We start from the raw sequence: 25,739 nt of genomic DNA on the forward strand, positions 1-25,739 counted from the left end.
TCATCATACTTGTCATGCTAACACTGCCGTGATCCTGACAGCGCCGAGAATCGTTATTGACTTGGAACTATAATTCCTTAAATTAATAACGTATAGGTGGAAAATTAAAATAAAATAAAGAATCAAAGAATCCAGACCATATTTTTAAAGCGTAGTAATATAAACCATGAAACAAAACAGTCAACCATCTTGAATGAAAAAACATCTCTCTCAAAAAAAAAAAAAAAAAAGAAAAGAAAAAAAACACCCATCTCTCTCATATAACCTCAACTATGATGAAAGAAAAGCAGTTACTAAATAGAGACACTAGTCTGAAGGGAATGTGAACTCAAGTGGAATTCCAGGAGAACCTGATGTGGGGATCAGTGGATCTGATGATTCATAGATAATTAAGAATGATTTAACATCCAAATATGTGGCTAAAATGCACCCAAGCGCTCAACAAACTATTTTTCCTCTTGATTAAGATCATACAAAGGATGGACATGTATAAAATTCTTCCACTCAAAAATATACTGTCTCGGTCTTTTTTTTTTTTTTTTATCCAACTTTTGTAATGCTAACATTCCTAAACTGTTCGAAATATCATTTCTTTCCTTTATAACACAGTCTTTGGAGAGATCATAAAAAGGAACCATCTAATAGAGAAACAATATATTCTTGAGAGCATTTTTGTTATTATTGGTGCATCAAGAAATAAACAATATTTGTTGAGTTTCTAAATAGCCCGACCTTGCATCTAATCCTGCTCTTTCTACTGGAAGTTGTCAGAGGACCTGGTAAGACTCATGAGGACTATAACTAGTATTAATATCTTCAAAAACATGGCAATGAAATATCCAATTTTACTCCTTTGTTTGAAGATGAAGCAGGTAGCTTTTTTATATAATTAATTCTTTTAAACGTGCACTATTATATGTCTACCACTTGACTGATTGTTTAAAAAATTTGTTACACAAGAGCTGAGGTTCAGAATGGTAAAGCAAATCTTCCAAAATCAAGAGCTAATGTAGGCTGTATATGGCATGTAGCTTTCTTTTTAATTTTTACATCTGCTAAAACCATACTTTCAACTCAACTTTCAATACCCATGACAAACAAAATGCATGTGCTCTTTATTTAATGATCAAAAACTATTACTTCAATTCCAAACATCATTTGAATATATGTATGTTTCACCTACCTGTGTAGTTTATGTGTACTTTAACTTACAGACTGTAAATGCTCATGGTGGATTTTTTTGTTCCATTTCCTACTAATGATTAAATATATGGAATGCTGTATTGGTTTGTCCTGCTAAATATTTCAGGATCTGAAACTATGAATTAAGTTTATTGGCATCAACTGCCCCTGTCACATCCACTGAGCCTCTCGCTATTACTATGTCCCATTACAAAATGGCTTTCCATTGAGTTTGGCTTTTTCTCTCACTTAGTTGAATGTCTACAACAAACACTGTCTCTAGAGTGACAATGTTAGTGAGACAGTACTGGTAACATTCTCACTTCACACAAGACATGCCCCTTACCCAACTCCACTTTCCTCTCTGTTTCCACCATCTTTCTCTTTCTCTCCTTTTAGTGGGTGAGGTTGTAAGAGTGGGTATTTTAGGCGCTTCGTCACACAATTGCAGGACCCGTAGACAACCAGTCTTGAAAGAACATGACAAAAAACATTAATGATTTGTATGCTGAAGCACAAGCACTGTTGTCTGATCTTCCAGTGACATTCCACATGCTGCAGGCTACAAATATCTGCAGAGGAGGCAACAGTGTGAGGGTCATATCAACTTAGGATCACTATTTGACAAGAGGTCCTTTAAATCCATGACAGTCTGGTGGCAGCTCAATATTTCTTCTTAAAAAACAAAACAAAACAAAACTATTAGAATGTTTATTTATTTCTGAGAGAGAAAGGAGGGCAGAGGGGTAGAAAGAGAGAAGGAGACAGAGAATCCAAATCAGGCCTGGTGCTGCCAGTGCAAAGCCCGACGTGGGGCTTGAACCCATAAACCATGAGATCATGACCTGAGTCAAAGTTGGACGCTCAACCAACTGAGCCACCCAGGCTCAATATTTCAATGGATGAAAATCATGTCCCTTTATGACCATCTACCACTCTCCCTTTTCCTTGTCCCTATTCTTTGGCTTCATCAGTTGCTTCTGAGGACAGGACAGAACATTCAACTCTGTCGAGCTACTAAAGACTTTGATCATATAACTGATCATTTTTTTTTCATAGCCAGATTTCCCTTTTAGAAAAGTGAGAAAGAGTGCTCTCTCACTCTTCTTTTCCTTCTCTATACAAAACACACACACACACACACACACACATACACTCTCATCCAAACACACATTTTCAAATATATTTCTGATGCAATTTGTACAAGGTGGTGAAGAAAACACATGCTTCAATTTAATTCATTTCTATTCAAAAGGACTGACAATACAACATACTGAAAGTCTGACTATGCCCAGGTCATAAAATAAAGAAACAGAAAATGAAAGCCATTTCCAACATGCCCATGCTTATATGCTATTATTGATTGGCTTTGAATGCCTCTTTACTCTGACCCCAACTACTGCAAGCAAAAAAGTATCTGCCCTTCTGAAGCTTCTAACACAAAAAGATGAAAACACATAGCCATGCACTTGAAAAATGAGAGAAAAGATGTGCCTGTCTCAAGTTGCCTGTCTTGCCTCTGGATACGATTCTATCAAGGCAAGTGGCAGCGTCTCCTGACAATGTCACCCACATCTGCCCTCTTCCTTGTGTCATTCCAATTGGCAAAACAAAAACCTGAAGCTGTAAAGTGAATTTAAAGAAAAAAAAAAAAAGATCCTGGAACAGAAAGACTTGCATGTTGTGCAGAAGTGTGACTTGTGTTTTGTTTCCCTCAATAGTCTCAAGCTCTTCTCTGCCCTAGAAGGACTGGGATGGTGTCCCATTCCCAGAATGCAAGGCCTGGAAGCATCCTTCGTGTATTCATTCACCTCTCCTTCCATGGCTGCTGTTTGGATGTCAACTGGGTGCCAAATGCAGGGCTAGATACTCAGCATAGAAAGGCAAGAAGCAGGATCTCTGCCTCCACATTACTCATAATCCAGGACAGGAGACCCGGAGCAGAAAAAGCCAGGGCAGGGGAAGGGAAACTGAAAGGGGTGGTCTCCTAGGAGTTACGTGAGCTGTCATAGGAAAAAGTAAGCATTATCCCATTGGAAAGGGGGCCAGTGCCAGGCCAACAAAGTCAGAATATGCCTTATGCTCTAAGGTCCAGAGGTCAGAAAGAGTGGGGTATGTATGTGTGGGCATAAAGAAGGAATTTGGAGCTGGTTCAGACTTTCCAACATTCATCTTCTCAGGATCGCATACTTTGTTCTATTTTGTTTTGTTTGTTGTTGTTGTTTTGTTTTGTTTGCCATGTTTCCTAATATGTAACGTAATACTCTTTATATAGTAGGGGCCTCATAATGAATTTTAGTTTACCTTACAGCTTTAGTTTACAAACAGCAGGAAGTTTGGCACTGTGAGAATGATTTCACTTTACTCTTTTCTGCAGCCTTAAGATCACAGGTCTCATCTTCACTATCTTCTCCATGAAGCTATATTATACAACGTCTGATGAAGGGTACAGGGTGCATAAAGGCTTATAAAATTGTCATAACCTGATTTATAGCTAGTTAAACACTAAGAATAAATTCCCTTCACAATAGTTCTTTACATTAAACCCACCAGAAGTAACTGAGAAGAACTTCTCCCTAATACTTATAAACATCCAGCCTTGGTAGATTTGTAGATAAACATTTAAAACCATTTCTAACGCAGTTTATCTGATGCATTTCTGCAGGCAAAAACTCTCCACCCAAAGATCTACTTCGGTTACAGCGATTTGAAGAAGGGTTTTAAAGCTAGGTCCAATAACTATTAGAGAAAGTATACCTTGCAAGTTTTTCCTTTTGAAATGAAAACATGTCTTTGAATTTTTAATAAGGTGTCAGAACTGATAAAAATGATTGACAGATTCATGTGTTTTGCTTTGACCGTCTGTCTAATGGCCTTCCTGTAAAGTCCAACCCTATTGTCTATAATTCGAGGGGAAAGAAATCAATGTTTTTCTTAAAAAAAAAAAAAATAGGTCTCCTAATTTAAGTCTATTTTACTGCTATTATTTGAATTGAAATATGATCACTAACTTTTCCTTTCTTACTGTACACTTAGTCTTCCTCCAAAGTTGTATAGGGAAGTCACCTTCAATTCATATATTGTTTCTCTGACAGCCTTATCACTCTTTCTACTTCTTGCTCTGAAAGACATATCTATATCTATTTGTATATGTGTACATATGTATATATATATATAGTTCATATACATATACATAAATTCTCTATGTATGTATGTATATAGTTCATATACATATATATAGATTCTTCTTAGTCTTCATATTTTTCCCAAGACAGAATCAATTTTGATGAAGTTCACTCTTAATGGTGGATATAAAAATGTGTCTAGTGTCATAAAAAATCACAAATAATTAAATTATTATTTGCCAAAATCTTCCTACAAATGAAAAATGAATACAGTGATCTTTCTGCTCCCATTTGCAACCATTTTCTTCATGTTTTATGTCAAATGTGCAGATTTCTTAGCCTAGATTATTTTAAAATCCAAATTTCAGTATCAATCCCATGACACATCACCTGCTGCACACAGAATGATTAACATGATCAAAGGTACTGAACAAAGTGAAAATAAAAAACCAAACCTACTTTATTTTTTTCCCGATAGTGTTTAGCTTTTATTTTTAACCAGGTACTTATGGCACTTTGCTTTTGTAATAGTTGATTGTTCTCATGTCTTCTTTACTGGAGTATCCATCCATTGAAGCTTCGCTGTATTCCTCACACATTTCCATATCTCCAACATTTAGCAAATTTTCTATATACAGAAGGTATTCACATTATTTCTGTGTGAAATAGCTAAAATTATATAAGCAAGACAATATATGGAGGTATTATGAAGGGACCTCTTAAATTCATTCCTGTTGTAGAGAGGTTAGTCCTGGTCATATGATTTAGAATATCTAAAAAGATTTGAATTTAAAGTACCTGTCATCTACTAACACCTACATAAATTAGCTAATTTTTTTTTAATTTTTTTTTAACGTTTATTTATTTTTGGGACAGAGAGAGACAGAGCATGAACGGGGGAGGGGCAGAGAGAGAGGGAGACACAGAATCGGAAGCAGGCTCCAGGCTCTGAGCCATCAGCCCAGAGCCTGACGCGGGGCTCGAACCCACGGACTGCGAGATCGTGACCTGAGCTGAAGTCGGACGCCTAACCGACTGAGCCACCCAGGCGCCCCTAAAATAGCTAATTTTAAGAGTACAGAACAATCAGTGGCAATTTTTCTACCCTCATGATGCACTACCATTGTACTTTCTTTACCAATTCTTTTACTCTAATCTTGTTGGCTTGTTAAGTCAACCTCTTTGCAAAGGAAATCAAATCAAGGCTAATTTAGATATGTACACTATCAAGCAATTAAAATGATTTGGAATAATCAGAATCTAGATGTTATGTTCACTTTATATCAAGCATTAAACATAATCATCCTACCCCTTTGCAAAGGTAACAAGAGTCATCTTGTTATAAGATTTCTAAAAAGTATATCCTGAAGAAAAAAAGATATGAATGACTTGTAATACTGTGATTACTTATGTAGTCCACTCTTTTATAGTTTCCCAACATGTTAAATAAACTTCTTCTTGAGCAAAATACTAGTGTGAAACTGATGATTGACCCAACTTTTGGTATCTCTAAGGCTTCATGCCATATAGTAAACTTCAAATTTTCACAATCTTACTCTTGGTCTTGTTAGATATATATTCTGCAATATGTTATTCTAACTATACCTTAACATCTCCGAAGCACCCCATAAAAGTTGCCTGCCAATAATTGATGTGGAGGGTTATACAGGAGGGTGGGGGACTTTCTACAGTGTCAGGAAGCAGCTGAGGTGATCTGGATCAGGGCAGGTGCCTGGAACAATTGGCTAGAGCAGAGTCACCTTTGGTTTTAACTTAAGGCTACTGTGAGCTCATTCATCATACTGAGACACCTACCCACCTGCATCTCAACAGCCACATATGCCCAGAGATTTGGCTGTGAAAAATGACAAGTAATCTCTAGGTAGATGCTAAGGAAAGATAAATAATTTTGAAAGATGTCTTTCTAGAAAAGAGTGTCTGTAGTAATGTAGGAAAATGACTGTTTTCAGAAAAGTAACTTTAGGTAAAACAACATAGAGAAAAATATTACTATTCTTACTTGAGATAGAACACACTAAAAAACCAGAAACCGAAAGAAAAAGTAATCAGATTAAATGAAGATGTGGACATAGAATTCCATTTCTGGATGACCTAGCTACCTTCAAAAGCATATTTGCCATGAGGTTTACATAAAAAAGAAAACACAAGATTCTTTAAAGCAGTGATTGCCAAATACTAGTATACATTAAAATCAGCTGAGGCATTTTTTTTAAATTTTTTTTTAACGTTTATTATTTATTTTTGAGACAGAGAGAGACAGAGCATGAACGGGGGAGGGGCAGAGAGAGAGGGAGACACAGAATCAGAAGCAGGCTCCAGGCTCTGAGCCATCAGCCCAGAGTCTGACGCAAGGCTCAAACTCACAGACCATGAGATCGTGACCTGAGCTGAAGTCGGATGCCCAACCGACTGAGCCACCCAGGCGCCCCAAATCAGCTGAGGCATTTTTTAAAGACAAGCTCTTGAGTCTCTTTTCCTATAATTCTCATTTCTGATTTACCGATCAAGAACTTTTCAAAGAGAAATTTTATCTTTCTTCTCCAATTAAAACCATTCCATGTTAAAAGGTGTTTTAGGTAAAGTAATATGGTAATGGGTTTGTCTTTGAACTTATATCTATACTTTGAAAACAAGTGGGCAACTTTGGACTCAGAAACGTTTTCCCCAGAAAATAGGTGAAATCATTTATTTTGACAAGTACTGTTTTAATGGAGATATAACACGGAGTAACGTTAGGAAACCTCATGCCTTATGTGAAACTAAAAGCTACTTATTGTCATTATTAGAATTATCATCTTGTAGAAATTTCTTCAACAAAAACAAAAATAAACAGCTTGAAAGAAGCTATAGACACAGACACATAGATAGCCACACATACATAGACACACACATAAAGAAAGGCATACTGAGCTGCAGAAACATATTCTTATGCAAACTTAGATAAAATCAACAGTCATTTGTGGTCAAAAAAAAAGCATAAATACTTAATTTGTTACACTTCAGGCATTATTTCTGCTATTATAAATTGTAGGAATTATGGCACTGATTTTTGTAGGATGGCTATATATCTAGCAGAAATATATCATCCATTTTGAAGTATAATATTAATAACAAAACCATAGCTAAGAGACATAGTTCTATGAGAAACAGGTTGTTTTGGTTTCATTTCCATTAATTTTCATATTTCCTTGTGGAGGCCATGGTTGACCTTTTATCCTCAAGAAAAATATGACAAATCAACTAGAAAATAAAAAAAAAAATCTTCATCAGGGGCCTAAGGGGAGAAATCGGTGTACTTGGCTCACTCCTCCATAACTCACAGAGTAGGAGATGTTTGTTACATATGAAAAAAATTTATATTCCCTGATTGATTTCTTCTATGTAAAATAGATCCATGTAAAGTAAATGAGCTATACCAATGAAACAAAGAAAAACAAAAGCAATTAAACACAATAGCTTAAAATATCTGTGTGAGGGTGTGTGTGTTTCTTGGCATTAAAACTCTTTGATTATGCAATGGCTTAGTTTCAAGGAAAGTAGCTGAAAGAGCAATGAAGAGGAACTCAACTGCATACTTTTTAAAAGTTATTTCTTTCTTATTTATAGGCAATGTTATGAAATATGATATGTCAAGATTGATGTTACTATTTACTGAATGAATAAAAGATAAACCAATAAAAAAAAGAACCAATATTAGAAATCTCTAAAAACATTGTTTTAAAAATCATCACTCTTGGATATATCTATTACTTGGTAAGCTTTGAATTGCTCAGTAAGATTAATTCTCAAAGCTTCCCTGAAGTCAATTGGTTTTCTAAAACTTGTTTTCACACTCAAATATTTAATATTCTAGACCTACCAAAAACAAAACAAACAAACAAAAAACTTTGTGAGAATGTTTGTCTTTCAATATAAATGGATTTTGAAAAAGGGTATATATTCAATTATTGATCCAAACTCTCTAAGTTCCTTTAAGTTTCTGGACTGTATTTGAAATTTCAACATGATTTCTAATACCACTGATCAGTAGTTAGGGAAAAACTCATTCTAATCTTTATTTCCTAAAGTGGTTCCTTAAATTTATTTTTCAAATAATAGTTATATCATTTCTTTTATGAGAACAATTATCTCAGATTTGTTTCTTCCCATCTTCTTTCTAATCCTGGCAGGGACACCCTACAATATATCTCTTTGAAGGGGAATGACTGACAGGTATTGTCAGCAAACAGTCTGATGACTAAGAGATGTGTTTGTCTTCTAATAGATTCAATATGGCATAAAGGAGAGACAGCAGCAATGTGTGCAGCTTGGGGAAGCCTTTGGCAACCCCCCTTTGAAAGATGTGAGATTTCTGAATATTCTGATGGAGGCGCAGATAGTTACAGCCTGCACTGCTGTCTTCTTAAAATATTCAGTCAACATGCCTGATGGCATGCTATTATCTAGAAAACGGTGATACATATCATAATGAGGCCCAGATCCATCGGATTTTTATACTTCCAAAAGAAGCTGTGGTCGAGTGTTATGAAATGACATAAAAGTCTATCTTAAAGGTCTGTTATCTCTTATTTCCTCTGCAACTTTGAGACTGTGCTGTGAGCATCTTCTCAGCAGCACAGAACTCAAGCCCGCTGTGAGTCTTTACACCCTCAGCAAGACTCCCTCCCTCTTCTTCCTACCTTCATTTAGTTCCCCTAAGAAAACACTGTGTGCTGTGTATTCATTTTCTGCAGCCCTTGGATCCTGAGTGTAGCTGAACGGAAACCGACCAATTCTGTAACAAGCAACCTCTTCAATTAGTCGCACTGTCACCTGTGATAATACAAATTCTTCTTTGTGATTCTAATCATCAGTTGTCATTCATATAATGCCAGGTGCTTGGCAAAGCACTCTGTGGAATTTTTCATCCATCTGTCCAGTCTTAGAAATGACCTTCCATTACTTTCCTTTGTACACATGTTATCTTTAAATAGGGCATTTGCATAACAAAAGAATTCCTCTGACTACACTAGGAAGTTGCACAGTGGGAGAGGTGACTGTAGGTACTATATTCTTTGTAATCCAAATGATATTGATGGCTGTTGCCATTCAGCCTCCGGCCACCGACACTTCAGTGTATTTATTTAAGGGCAGCAAATGCTAATTGTTAACAAAAATAAAGCTCTCTTTTATCAACTATGAATTTATTAACGGCAGAAAGAAATCTATTCTACAAATAGGTATTTGTATTCCAAATGCTTAAAGGAGTAACTAATGAGGCCATTTATTGTCCAAATTTGACTAATTATTATGCTGAGAAACTGCCTAGGAGCTATCATGTGCCTTGAAATCAAGCATTTTCAGTAAGTGCATCAAAGGAGTTGGAACCAAACTAACAGCAAGAACTTCAGAAATCTGTCTATTCATATAGATCCCAACTTGCATGGTATTATACAGAAAACTAGCTACAGGCACTACAAAATAAATGATCCAGGGGCAAATGTAAAGAAATAAAGAAGAGCCTCCCAAGGAGAAGCATTCTAACTAGATTGACCATACGATTTATCCTCCAAACTGGAATACTGTTGAGTACTGTTGGATGGATCATGAACTTCTGAACTTGCTGTTCCTTATGGCACAGTAACTTGGCACTTACTGTATGTTCAGTAAGTGTTTACTGACAAGTTACTAAAATATAGCAGTGAAATGCAAGGTTAAAAATGGCCATAAAAAGGAGCAAAGTCAACAGGCCTTTAATTCTAAGGTGTTGAAAAACCAGTCACCATTCATTTCATGTCTACTTCCTTCCTCACCTCTGTCCTTCTAATGCTAGCTACAGAGGAATAGGAACAATGGATGTCTGTTAAGTAAAAGTGTCCATAGGACAGTAATGAAGACACCAGCAGTGGAAATTGTGGTACCATAAATCATACATTCTTAAGGAAGTGTGTGTTAAAGTTTTATCTCAGTTTCAGAGGAAAATCGCTTCAATTCCATACAGTCAACATAATAACAGGATTGGTAAATTCACCATTAAGAGATTAACTTTCAAATAAGATAAAAACAGAGAGGGAGATAAACCATGACTCTAAATACAGAGAACAAACAGGGTTGCTGGAGGGGAGGTGGGGGATGGACTAAACAGGTGATGGGCATTAAGGAGGGCACTTGTTGGGACGAGCATTGGGTGTTATATGTAAGTGATGAATCACTAAATTCTACTGAAATCATTGTTACACCATATGTTAACTGACTGGGATTTAAATAAAATTTTAAAAATAAAAATAAAATAAAAGAATCAGGAAAAAAGAATATAAGCTAAAATAAACAAAAACCGAGTCTTTTGTCAATCTTTGCAGCCTTTTAAATGCCAGCTAATGAGGTTTGGTTTATAAAATGTTATAACAATATATATATATTATCAAATACATTCAAGGGCTTAAGAAAAGACTTTGCAAAAATAAACTATTGCCACTGTAGAGGTCCATAACAAGTCTTCCCAAAATGTGCCACTTTGACATGTAGACTATTTTGAGTGGAAGCCAATCAAGAGCCTGAAATCTCAAGAGAAACTCTTACCCTTCCCTTAACTCCCTAGAAGAATCTCGAGTGGCTGTCTTTCCCAGAATACAGGTTATTACCAGAGACAAATTTTATCCGAGTGACCCATCTGTATGGTCGGGTAAATATCTCACTACTAAAAATCTGCTCTTTTTCTTATTGAAGAAATTGCCCATGAATTGCCCTCCTCACCATCAAAGGCCCAGACCCCCTATCCCAATCCTTAGCCCAGAATGGCATATATACCTCATTTTATCTTTGTGTCTTTGAATCTCTTATGTATGTGGAGTTCTCATATGTACAAAATTAAATTTGATTTTCTCCTGTTAATCTGTCTCTTGTCAATTTTAATTCTTAGAGCCGCAAGAAGAAACTCTGAAGGACATAGGAAGATTTTTTTCCTCCCCAGCACCACCATGTAACTGAAAATTCAAGAAATGCAAGGACTGAAAAGTCATTACGTGAATCTACAAGGGAAACAAATTGAGGTCAGAGTTAATCTGACTCTGAGAATTATCATAAAGATTAACAGACTTCAACTGCATATCAAAAGCCGAATTATGCAATTATTTTTGCAGCTTCATGGCATTGCTAATTTTGGTCTTTGCAAACAAAATGGAGCCAACTTTTTACCACTAAAATTATAATAAGTCTAAATCTTTGAGTTACTTCGTCCATTTACTGAGATTTGAAGAATTCAGAGACTACTGTCCACACTTTAACATTATTGGATTCCTTTACTTTTATCTTTCAGCTCCTAAAACATCCTTTCGGAGGGTTATCAAATTTGTGCCCCCCCAAGTGAAAATCTCAAAGATTACTGGAGAATACTGTTTGCTTGTCCATTATGAAACTAAATTCTAGAACCAAAGACACAGGGGGAAAAAATCACTACATACAAGTAGTTAAAAAGGGGTGGGAGTAAGGAGAAAAAAGCAGTATACTAAACAAAGGAAAACCCTCTTGTGGAATGTTGCAGTATTATACAGATGACTTAATATTCAGGATAACTTTTATTTTCACTACAAGCAGCTAAATATAAATGTATAAATGAGGAGTTAAAATGTTGTGAAGGCTTTTTATCTTAGGTTTAAGAATGGGTTAAGATTTCCAGCTAGGGAAATTGTGTTGTATTATATCCCTGGGTCTGGTAAGAAGTATGGGATGAATTTTCTCATTGAACTTCTGTCCTGCTCTAAGCTGAAAAAAGAAATGAACACATCAGTGAACAGGGGGTAGAAGGAGTGGTTATGGTAGCATGATAAATGCAGAAAAACACGTTTTCTTCCAGTGCATTGCAAATATTGTTCAGCAGTTTATGTGCACAAAAATAAAATGTGACCCCTTATAAAACAGCCAAGGTCAGTAAGTATTGGTCATGCAAGTTAAGGTTCCCTCAGGCTTTTCAATCTTTCACAAGGTTTTTCCCTTCTCCCTAAGAAGAATAAGAGGTTTGTAGAATACATTTGAATCTCATTCAACTTTCTAGCCTCTGTTACATGCACTTCTACCAAAACTGTTATTAAAGGAACTTTTAAAACGCTCCAGATTATTTGGAAAACTAAGGACACCTGGTGGTAAACAACAAACTTCTATGTTACAAATTTTATGTTTCAAGTTCTCATGTTGCAACTAAGTAATTTTTTGGTGCTACCTATATGGACTGAAGTCAGTTCTACATAATTTTTAAATCTCTCCTTAGAGTAAAAAGGGACTCCACAAATGTAAACTGCATGAGGCAGATACACACATTTGAAGGTCCCCCTTTTGCTTGAAATGTGAATTTATCAAAAAATGACTTAAATTTTACATATTTAAATTTAGCAGTTGTTAAGCTTGGTCATTTATTATTATGTGAGATATTAATTTACTATCAGGTCACTGTGCTTGACAAGATAATATAACTAATAGCTTAAAACCACAAGTTCTTTAGGGGAAGGACTTTCTTTCTCTCTCTCTCTCTCTCTCTCTCACACACACACACACACACACACACACACACACACACACACACGTGTGCACACACATACACTGTTACTTGCCTAGAACAACCTGGCACACAGAAGTTCTCCAATAAATATTTTTCAATGAATGAAAGAAAAAGTCAATGAATGAATGACTCAGGCATCTATACTACCCATAGATTCAAAATTAACCATATGATTTAGTCACAAGAGAAAAAGATTTCTTTTCAGAATATGAAGAACCCAGAACTCTGAATGGGTGTCCAATCCAAAATTTTACATTTGGTTTATAATATTCCTAAGGATATAAGCTAATTTATTTACTGTTTATTTCTTTAATTTCTTCATTATTTATTAAATTTATTAAAATATGAGTAGAAGAGAATGAGAGACAATCCACTGAGGACTGAGAAATACCCACTGTGGTCCTTGCCTGTGTTTGTCCACTGTAGCTGTTAGCTTACCTCCCCTGCCCCACCAGCACATGATGTTAGCCTCAAATTCTCCTCTCTTGCCCTTGATAAAACCCAAACAATGGTTGCTAGTCTGCAAAAATAATTCCTTCCTCTCCTATCATCCCTGGCCATCTAGTCTCAAAACTAGCCAAGGAGAGTCAGCCATGCTTCTCCAAGTTAGTTCTCTGGCTCCTTTGGGGCTTTCTCATGCCTCGTATTTTCAAAAAAAGATTTATGCTAGTGGTTCTGTGTTTGACTTTTCTTCTACAAGAAAGTCTGGCTTGTCTTTGGAGCCAGAGTAAGCCTGATATATACGTGACTACCTATACTCATCTTACAGGTCAGTACACTGAGGTCTGAACCTCCATGAGGAAGGTAAGACAAGCAAATGTTTTTATGTTTCTCATTCTATGGCCATCAAGTCCTGAGTACTTGGTATAAAATATATACATGCATTTTAAATTACAGGGAAAAACAAAAATTATACACTTCCAGCCCTTTGCTTTTTTATATTTCATAAAGAACTTCTTAGTTTATTTATAACTCCTCTCAATTATTTTTATACAATTTTAATTGATGATTAGTTTTTTGTTGTTGTTGTTTTTGTTGTTTTTTTTTTGTTTTTTGTGTGTGGTTTTTTGTTTTTTGTTTTTTGTTTTTTTTAGTTCTGGGCACAACCGCATGGGAAGAAATTTCTCTTTAAAGGTACCTGTGACTTGGCTTTTATAAGATCTCATGAAGATGGTGAGTACTTCAGGTGCCTTAGATAAGAAGACTCTGGTGTTCATTTTTCTAAAAGTATCTACACTAGTGCTTACAGCCAGTCTAGGGACCCATGATATTCACTGGCAAACATGTTTCTTTACTGACAAAGGAGAAGTTGTGCCCTCTGGACTCTGCTTGGTTCATTTCACCGTCTACACGAAGCAGATTACCAGGCTCTGTGCTAATTCTACTAATGAAGCCAGGACCACTGGAGTCCCAGGACGTATTCCCAGATCACGGAGAACATGAGTGACCTCACCCTTTGTGGCCTCAGCATCTAGGGACAAGGCTACTGCCACATACTAACCATCAGAGAGTAGTTCTGAGATTAATTCTTTATTAGCCATTTGCCCAGTTACTAAATCTATCAGGTCATGTTTATGGTCCAAAATACAAAGGTCCCTGTTTGTCTTTTCCTGAAACTGTCTTTGACCCTCAATCTGCACTTTCTTCTCCCTAATCCACTCTCATTTCTTCTATGCTTCTGCCATGCTCCCTAAAGCATTGCTTTCATTGTAGGAGAAATTAAAAACAAACACACCAACAAAAATTAATTAAAAAACAAAAAACAAACAAACAAATAAAAAACTAGCTTGACCACCTTACTGAGAATCCCCTTCCACCTTCCTGACATAAGTAGATTCTGGTCCTTACGTGGGGCCACTGATTTTTCCAGAGCTTCCCAAAGTGGAGGCTTTGCATTTCACATGACTCAAGTTTCAGAGAAAAGGTAGCATCCTACTTTTCCTGAGCATTTCTACCAGACTCTTTCCATAGAGGGCTCATATTAATCTTCCTCCAAGGACACTGAGGACAGTCTGAACTCCACCTTGTTACTGCTACTACTGACCTCCTGATTATGCCTTCCCTTTCAGAGAAAAGATTTTAGCCCTGGCTCATGATGTTCCTCTCTGCCACAGCTCTACTATTCAATCAGAGATGATCCAAACAGTAGTCTTAGCTTCTTAAATTTCTCATTTTCTCTTCCTATCACTTCCCCTATTCCCTGTTAGCCACCTAGTCTCATGACCTCACTAAAGCACTTTGGCTAACTCTAACCTGCTTCTTCACTGAAATGTAAATAATAATAAAAAATATCACTTTCCAAAAACTCTTTTCTGTCCCCCTTTGGGTCTCTCTTATAATCACCCAAAAGACTTGCTCTTCAGCCTCAAAGGGACCCCAGATTTTATTTTCTCCATATCCTCTCAGTCTCTCAGACCCTTCCTGCCTCCACTCTAGCCTCATCAGTTTTCATGGTATGTTATTTCAATCCATTTCTTTTTAATGTCAATAAAAATTGCATCTCTCTGACACAGCTACCCAGCAAAGTCCAGTTCTGAATCATTTCATTACTCAGTATCTTTGTACCTATGCTTTATATCTATTCAGCAATTATAAGAGAAAACAAAACAAAACAAAACACTACTACAGATTAATGTCTTATAAAGTCACAGACAAGCTTAACCAAATTCTTGAAACCGAGATACAGAAATACTAGGTACACAAAAACAAGACTTTCCAAGGGATAGTAATAAAAACACTTAAATAAACAAAACTACTTGTATTAAGGGAACCATGTTCCATGCCTTCAACCTCCAAATGGATTCTGTTCTAAATAATACGTCAGAGAGTTCCAAACAAGTATTGATAAAAAAAAATTTAAAACAGCAGCAACGATAGCAGCATATCAATAACTAATTCTAGGAATTAAAAAATAATCATAATGGTATATAACTCCTAGGTGACAATAACATGTAGATTTAAAAAGTGGCAAAAGTTATTAAATTCTTTCAGTTCTTTTTTATGGTTTGAGTGGAAGATAAAGTAATAAATTTGAACCTTTTTGTTGTGAAGTGTTCATGTCAGAAATTTAAGAGTAACCACTTAAAGTACAGAATATATAATTTCCACAAGCAAAATATAAAGCAAAATTTAATAAAACTTGATCCATATGAGAAAAAGAAAAGAAACATCCAACAAATGCACATTAAAAGGGAATAAAAAAAAATGTTAGAAATAAATCCAAGTATACCAGTATATGTATCAATAAGGATAAATATTTTAAATATACGATAGTGAGGGTAGTGACAAACACTACAAATGATATGACATCCTTTATGTAATTGTAAGCACTCCCTAAACAAAATACATATATATTATAAATAGTATGAAAAATTTGCACAAGAAGCATATATATCATATGCTGAGTAGGTGAAGGAAAGGGAAGAGATGGGCTGTGAAGGAGGGTAGACTTTTATTTGTATCTGTAGGTTCTTTTCTTAAAATATATCAAACAAACATGGGAGTGTGCCAGTATTAGTAAAATCTTCAGAAGAATAAATTTATAAGTGATATAGTATTTTATTATTTCTTTATGAAATCTTAACATATTTTAACATTTTATTACAAAACTAAAACACAAAACTAAAAACAAAATACAAGTTAAAAACAAAACTAAAAAAATCATGAGTTTTTTCAACTAATTAATAAATCAATAAAAATTAATGTATTGAACCAAAGTTCAACAATGTATAGAAATGTATGATGAAATTCTAAGAAAAATATCAGTACATGAAATTGATTCTACATAATTTTTCACTAAATATGCACCCTTGGAGATCATCACTGAATCTAAATATTTGATAATAACAATAGTCTTTTATGGACTCAAGTGCATATAGCATTTCATATTTCAAATGAAATTTATGATCGAGATTTGACTTCCTTAGATAATAGCCATTTGTAATCATTTATTTAATTTATAAGCATTGTTATGTAATTTGTCATTCCATCTGTTTGCTTTTATTTTGGGACATTGCAAAATAATAACCAAAATAAATTCCTGTTATCTAATGTCTGATTTCAAGTTTAATTTATGTGCCCTAAGTGGGGTTGATATGGAAAAATGTCATCATTTAATATGATGCTCTACTTACCTTTAACAACTCCATAAAAAATAATAGTAAAATAGCTGGAAAGCCAACTTGCAACATATTTCAGGTGATATAGTCTGAAGTGTTGGCCTCCTGAGCACAGAACAGGGAAGGAAAGGCAGAGAAATGTATCTGAGGGCCAACAGACAAGGCCATGGTAATAATATAGAATGTATGTTTAATAGTGTTAAGCATATATTGAGTTCAACAAAAGTTAGTTACGTTTTTTCTTCTGTTTTTTATAAATGCAGACTATTTTTATAAGCATATAAAACCCTTATAATGATTTGACAAAATGTATTATCTAGGTAAACTTAAGCTCGTAGTCTTTTAAATCTTTGTGATAACATACATTGTATTAATAGTATCTAAATTTAATATCCATTATTTCCTTATTTTTTTCTCCTTCATTTAATCCATTTTAAAAGCTAGTAGTTGCCTTTTATTTCTTTAAATGTTTATGTATTTATTTTGAAAGAGAGAAGGGGGGGGAGAGAGAGAGAGAGAGAGAGAGAGAGAGAGAGAGAGAGAGAGATTGTGAGTGGGGGAGGGGCAGAGAGAGAGGAGAGGGAGAATCCCAAACAGGCTCCAGTCTCTCAGTGTGAAGCCAGAAGCGGGGCTCAATCCCAGAAACCATGAAATCATGACGTGAGCCGGAATCAACTCAGACGCCTGACTGAGCCACTCAGGTGCCCCAATAGTTGCCTTTTAAAATCATGCATTTAATACTATCGTTTAAACAGGGATATTGAGATGGTGAGAACAATTTGACAAGTTCGATGTGAGACAAGAACAAGATTCTGGACAGAATTTAGCTTTCATGTCCCAGCTCAGTCTCTCCAACATTCTTACATTGTGAATACAGGTCTACCACTTTGTGCATTTAGAAAGAAGTATAACCTTTTTTAGCCAGTATCAGTTTTCCCCTATTAATCTGTCATATGGATTTATGTCTCTGTCAGTTCAAACCAATGACAGATGAGAAGAGAGCATGAGAAGCAGGGTTAAAGGGACAGAGTAAAAAAACCAAAACCAAAAACCAAAAAACAAAACCTTAAAATTAATTTGTAATATATTGGTATTAAAACAAAATATTGTACTCATATTTGCTTACTAATTGTGTTCAATTTCACCTCCCCCATAACTGCACCCCAAAGTGGGCTATGTGCACAAATAGAAAATAGAATCCTAAGTTTTTAAATATTATTCAAGGTTACTTTTTTTTCAGGAAAGAAAAAAATTTTGTTAAATGAAACAGAAGTAAAGCAATAGGACATTTTGATCCATTCAGGCCATAATGTTGAATTTATTTAAAATATAATTTCAACTAGGATAGTTTCTTTCTGAAATAATTGATGTAACTTCCAAAAAATGGTGAAGTGTTAAAAAAAAAAGAAAGGCTTATGCCAAAGAAATCACAATAAAATGACTGGAACTATTTGTTGCAGCCATAGGTTACACTGACATTTTTCTCGGTTCAAAATCTGCCAGGCAATCAAGTTCCTTTCCTTGGGACATTTCATTCTTAAGTATTTTTTTCCCCTAAATGTTGATAGGCCATGGAGAACTCTGATTCTCATAGATAAGAGATCCAGATTTTTTTTTACACATAGCTATCCCCTTGTCAGAGTAATACAATTTTTATATTTTTCCAATGATTCATTCATTTATCATTAACACACACATAATCACCAAATACAATGTCTATTTTTATGTACCTTATTCCACTTCTTATTCTTACTTTAGTGTTATACTTTTGAAAAATACTTTAGAGCTCATCTAGTATCTACATCAGCACTGTCCGATAGAAACATAATTTCAGCCACATCTATAACTTTACATTTTGTCATAGCTTTATTTTTAAAAAGGTAAAATAAGCTAGTGGCATTAATTGTATTTATGCTTTTATTTAACTCAATATGCCTAAAACTTTTTCACACGCTATCAATTACATTTAAACATGTAATCAGGAATGCCTGGGTGGCTCAGTCCTCTTAAGTGTCTGACTCTTGGTTCCATTTCGGGTCATGATCTCAGTGTTGGTGAGTTCGAGCCCTGAGTCAGGCTCTGTGCTGCTGGTGCAGAGCCTGCTAGGGATTCTCTCTCTCTCCTCTCTCTGCCCCTCCCCTGCTCTCTCTGTCTCTCTCAATCTCAAACTAAAATAACTTTTTAAAAAAATATAAAAAATAAACATGTAATCAAATATAAAAATGATTAATGGGATTAATATGTCGTTTTTTTCATACTAAATATTTGAGGTCTAGCATGTAATTTACACAGAGCACATCTCAATTCAGATATGCAACAGTTCAGTTGTTCCACAACCATATGTGGCTACTGGCTACTTTGTTGGACAGTACAGGCATAGACAAGTAAATGCAGAAGAAAATACAGTAAATGTATTGAAAGAAGATCATCTTTATGATCTTCTTTATAAGAGTCATACAATAGTAGCCTTTAAGAACTTTTCAGGGTCAGAGTGGCATGAATTCAAGATATATTTGGGGAAATAACTTTGGACGGAGTAAAACATACAACCTTACTAACCAACAACCAAGCATCTAATTAAGCTACTTTTTAAAAAAAAATTTTTTTTAATGTTTATTTATTTTTGAGACAGAGGGAGACAGAGCGTGAGTGGGGGAGAGGCATAGAGAGAGGGAGACACAGAATCTGAAACAGGCTCTGGGTTCTGAACTGTCAGCACAGAGCCCGATGTGGGGCTTGAACCCCTGAACTGTGAGATCATGACCTGAGCTGAAGTCGGGCGCTTAACTGACTGAGCCACCCAGGCACCCTTAATTAAGCTAGTTCTACTCATTGTTCTCGAAAGCTTAAGTTAACTTCTCTTGAATAAGGCCCAAAGGCACGTAACAAATTTCACAGTTGTCTCATTTAGTTACTACCTAGAAAGTTTGTCAGTATTATTTAATAAAAATATGAATTGCAATTCTATATCCACTGGGGTATTCACTTTGAAATTAATTTTACTCATCATAGATTTTACTCAACATCAATGGCATCTTTAGCAGTCTGATTTGATTATTATTTTTTTTTTTCTAAATAACTTCCTGCGGGTCTACTCTGTCAGTCCTTCCTCCCTCCCTCCCCACAAACTAATTCAATCTCCACAAGGTTAATCCTTTTAAAATAGAGACAGATCGGGATATTCTTCTGTTCGAAACCCTCCAAAGAAATCTTGCTCAATTACAGTCAAATCCAAAATCTTCACAGTGACCTGAAAGATCCACAGAACTGACCTATTCTTTAACCTTATCTTCTGCCACTCCCTTGACCTCTTTTCAACTCTATCCAGACACAGTGGCATTATCACTGTTTCTCAGACAGGGCACTTAACGATTTCTTCTGCTTAAATGTGTTTCCATGGATGTGCACAGGACTCTGCTCTCAGCTCTTTAAGTCTTTTCCTGAGTATCCTCTTGTCAATAGCTTCTAATCTGATTACATCTCCATCACCACTCATCCCTGTTCTTTATTTTACTTTTCTTTATACACATCATTATTTTAAATAGCCTGTTTTTTAAGTTTATTTATTTTGAGAGAGAGAGAGAGAGAGTGCGAGCACAAGCAGGGGAGGGTCAGAGAGAAAGGGAGACAGAGAGAGAATCCCAAGCAGGCTCTGTACTGTCAGTGTGGCCTGACATGGGGCTTGAACTCACAAACCATGAGATCATGACCTGAACCCAAATAAGGAGTCAGAGGCTTAAATGACTGAGCCACCCAGATGCCCCTCAAATAGTCTGTTTTTATATTACATTCTTTGTTTATGTTTCTTCTCCTCTAGAATATAAACTTCAGGAGGGTAGGGGTTATATTCTGTTTGATTTGCTACTCTATCCTCAGCACCTAAAACAGTCCTACAACACAATACATAAAATAAATATTTTTCAAATTGATAAATTTAAATTTTTGACTAATAGGTACATTTAAAATAGCATGATAAAACATGTATACCCCAAATATCATATTTTTTTGTTTATCTGATTATATTTATTTTGATGGTCTAAGAACATAAGAATGCATTTATATAGTATTTATAGCAAATATTCCAAGAAGCCAAAGCTAAATTAATTAATTAATTAATTTAACATGATTATACTGTAGATATGCAGCTTCTCAATCCTTTTTGCACTTCATTGGGAGGTGACAGTGACAGGATTTGAAAAAAAATGAGATAAACACATTGTATCTGTTCATAGGTATAATGGAAAGTTAAAAAACTGAAAAAAATATTAGAAATAAATTTAAACCAGTTTTAGAGATTTCTGGGACTAAATTTTATGCTTTCTTCCACATTACTATAAAGCAAGTGTGAAGTAAAAGAAACTTCAACCTTATCTTATTTTCTTTTTTATATTTCAAATTTTTATTTAAATTCTAGTTAGTTAACACATAGTGCAATATTAGTTTCAGGAGTAGAATTTAGAGTGATTCATGGTAAATTCAACCTTATTTTAAACTGCTGGAAATTATCTAAGCCTGTTTTCCTTCTTTTTTTAACAAGCAATTGTTCATATTTTTGACAATTAATAAACCACAATGATTACACTGTCTTTCCAAGAGCCTTTGAAATTTTAGAGAAATATGAATTTCTACTGCCTAAGTTTTAAGAATCATTACTCTGTAGCTGTCTCAACGGATAATGTAATAGAGCATATAGTTTTGTGTATTGAAAAAAATAATAAAAAGTTTTATGAAATAATACTATTTACAAATTAAAAGCAGTATTCACAGAAGGACTGAATTTAAAATATCCATAACTAACAATCCGAGGAGTTAAATGTATTTTAGATGTGGTTTTTGGCTTTTATTTCGAGCTGCCTAATGATAAATATAACATCAATTAAAAATGAGCTACAATTTTTTGAGAACTTACTATATGCTAATCACAATGCTAATGATGTACATTCCAAAATTTCTGAGAACTTGCTCCTTCTGTAATAGTCTGCATTTAACTAAAGAGAACACCACAAATGAAGTTGCTTAGCCCCAAGGGTATTAGCCATCTCTAGTAAGAAGGAAAATGGCCATCAAAAGATATAAGGTTCATGGGGCGCCTGGGTGGCTCAGTGGGTTAAGCATCTGATTTCGGCTCAGGTCATGATCTCCCGGTTTGTGAGTTTGTACCCCGCATCAGGCTCAGAACCTGGAGCCTGCTTCTGCTTCTGTGTCTCCCTCTCTCTCTGTCCCTCCCCCACTCACAGTCTGTCTCTCACTCTCTCTCAAAACTAAACATTAAAAAAATTAAAAAAAAAAAAGATATAAGGTCCTAATTACCCTGTTAGCTTATAAAGAAGAAGAATCTTCCACAGTTCTATTAAGAATCTTGATATGGAGAGATTATACTGGATTATCCAGGTGGGTCCTAAATCCAATCATAGCATCTTCATAAGAGGCTGAGGGACATTAGATATATACAATGGAGAAGGCAATACAGATAAGTCATCAAAGATTGAAGTGATTTAGCCATAAGCAAAGGAATTTTACCAGAAGCTAGAAGAAGCAAGACAGGGAATCTGTCCTAGTGTCTCTGGAGGAAATGTGGCTCTCGATTTCATCTCAGGCAAATTTCTGTTGAACTTCTGGCCTCAGGAATTGTGAGGGAACAAATTTCTGTTACTTTAAGTCGACCAATTTGTGGCAATTTGTAACAGTAGCCTTAGGGAATTAATACAGATTTTGGTAGGGGGATATGGGGTGCTGCTGTAACAAATACCTAAAAATGTGGAGTGGCTTTATAATTGGTTGGTGAGAAAGACTTGGGAAAAAATTGAGGTAGAGGATAGAAAAAGCTGAATTGCCTTGACCAGAATATAAACTGCAGAAGTATGAGGGTGAAAGGCAACTCTGATGAAGGCCAAGAAGAAAATGACAAATATGTTATTAGAAATTGTGATTTACTAGCAGAAAATTTGGCTGAATGTGTCCTATACCTGTATGAAAAGCAGGACTTCTAAGCAAGGAATTTGGATTCTTGGCCAAAGAGATTTCAAAGTGTTGAAGGTGTGACCTTGTTTCTTCTAGCAAAACACACAGGGAAAGAGAAATTGAGGAAAGAATTGATGAGAAAAAGGGAACCAGGACTTAATGAATTGGGAAATTCTAAGCCTGTTCAGATACCAAAAGATGCTAAAATTAGGAGCCCAAGTGTTGGGAAGTTGTGCTCTGGACAGAAGGCCAAGTGTATGACTAGAAAATTTTTGCTGAAGATACTAGGTTTGTTACCCATGGATTCACTCAATTATCTCAGTATAAGCCAGGATTGGAAGTGGAATTATCCAGAAAAGATCTGTGGAGGACTCTCTTGCTAATGTTCTAAATCCCATGAGATAAATAGAAGACCCAATAGTTTTTTTGAGAACATTGTGTCTGCACAAACACTCTTGGAATGAAAAAGATAGAGATAGGACAAAATAAAGGAAAACTGCCAGAGTTCCAAAACTCTTTAAGTAGAAATCAGTCATAAAACTATTCATCTAAAAACATGTACTACCTTTCAAGAAAAGGTAATGATACATTGACAGCACAGCCATGGTCTGAAAGAATGGAGTTGTAGGCCCAGAGGCAGATACCAAATTTAGGAAACAGATGAGCCATGGGCCCAGAGGTCAGAACCTAAAGCCACATAGAATTATATCTAAGTCATACACCAGGATAGGATTTTACCTGTTGGGTTTCAAAATTATTTGAGACTGCTGATTTATTTCCTCCTTATATTTTATCCCATTTGGAATAGAATTGTCTATACCTGTTATCTTAAGGCAGCTGATAAAAGAAATTTTCAACTTTTAACATTTGTGGGCTCTGTTCCCAGGCTCCCAGGGAAGCTATACTTTACCATTTACCAAGGTCAAAACGACTCCACAAAACCTCCAAAGCATAGACTCTCATTTCTGCCCTGAGCACACATTGTTATGTCTGTTTTGTCTAAAAACAAAACAAAACAAAACAAAACAAAACAAAACAAAACAAAACGGGAGCTTCCCAGACATAAAGATAAGAAAAAACAGAAAAACCTCCCTGGTTTCCAAAAGATTAAGATTATACAGACTTGCACATATTAAAATCATAAGATAACATCTACAAGTTTCTGGAATGTCCTTCATCATGATGATTTGTAACTCTTCATGTAAAAATACATATATAACCCTATACCAAATGTTCCTTCCCCGGAGCACACACTCTTCTTTGTGAAGATTATGTATCTTGGGCAGCTATCCTAACTTAGGCTTTAATAAAACTCTTTTCTTCCCTCATTAAAATTTCCAGAAAAAAAAAAAAAAAAAAGGTCCATTTTGTGTCAACACAGCTCTACATTGCATTTGGGGACCAGTTAGCTGGATTTCTAGTTCTACAGGTCCAAAGATGGGGATGGAATTGTTCCCAGGATGAAACATGCAGAATCTTAATTATGCTGATTTAGATTATTTAAATGATGAGATTTGACAATTTTGAGCTGATGATATTTAGATACATGCTGTAATAGGTTGATACTTTTGAAGACACTGGGATGGAATAAATGTATTTTGCATGTGGGATGGATATGAATCTTTGGAGGCCAGAGGGAAGACTGTGGTAAATTGAAATGTCCCCCCAAAGATATCTGTGTCTGAATCTCTAATTCCACATTCCTATGCCTGGGAAATATTACCTTCTATGGAAAAAACAAAACCAAAAAAGGACTTTGAAGATGTGATTCAGTTAAGGATCTTGAGTTATGAATTATCTAGCTGAGCCCTAGATCCAATAAAAGCATACCTGTAAAGGGAAGCAGAGGGAGACTTGAAACATTCAGGAGGAAAAGGCAACATGACAATGTAGGCAGAGATGGAGTAATAAGGCCACAAGGCAAGGAATGTTAGCAGCCACCGGAAACCAGAAGAGACAACAAATTCTCTCCTAGAGCACCTGGATAGAACATTAATAGCAATTAAATAAAAAATACCAAATAAAAAATTAATACTAAAAAAACACCTCTATGTGTCAAAAGTTGCAAGGCATAGCTAAAATTCTACTTTTGGGAAACTTTATAGCCTTTAATACATTTATCAAGGATAAGCAAGATTAGAAACTAAAAAAAAAAAAAAATCTGGCTTTCAACAGAGTTACAGGTACAGTGCAACAGAGAAAAGTCAAAGAAAGAAGCTCACAAATTAGAAATGTAAGAAGAGGCTCTCTGCTCCTCTCTGTTCGACGGGCAACCACATCTGTGCCAGATGCCAGTGCCAGCTGCATCCCTGAGACACAATGGTGATGGTTGGAGTAAACAGATTTGGCAGTACTGGGTGCCTGGTCACCAGGGCTGTGTTTAACTCTGACAAAATGGTTATTGTCATTATCAGTGACCCCTTCATTGACTTCAACTACACGGTCTATACATTCCTGTATGATTCCAACCAATGCAAATTCAACAGCACAGTCAAGGCTGAAAATGGGAAACTTGTCTTCTATGGAAAGCCCATCTCCATCTTTTAAGAGTGAGATCTCATCAATATCAAATGGGTTGGTGCTGGTACTGACTATGTTAAGGAGTCCAGTGGGGTCTTGACCACCATGGAGAAGTCTGGGGCTCACTTGAAGGGTAGGACCAAGAAGGTCATAATCTCTGTCCCTTCTGCTGATGCACCCAGGTTTGTGATAGGTGTGCACCATGAGAAGTATGACAACTCCCTCAACATTATCAGCAATGCTTCCTGTGCCACAAACAGCTTGGTCCCTCTTGCCCAGGTC

The sequence above is a fragment of the Panthera tigris genome, chromosome C2 (genome assembly GCF_018350195.1).
Source record: "Panthera tigris isolate Pti1 chromosome C2, P.tigris_Pti1_mat1.1, whole genome shotgun sequence".
In the NCBI taxonomy this organism is placed as follows: Eukaryota; Metazoa; Chordata; class Mammalia; order Carnivora; family Felidae; genus Panthera; species Panthera tigris.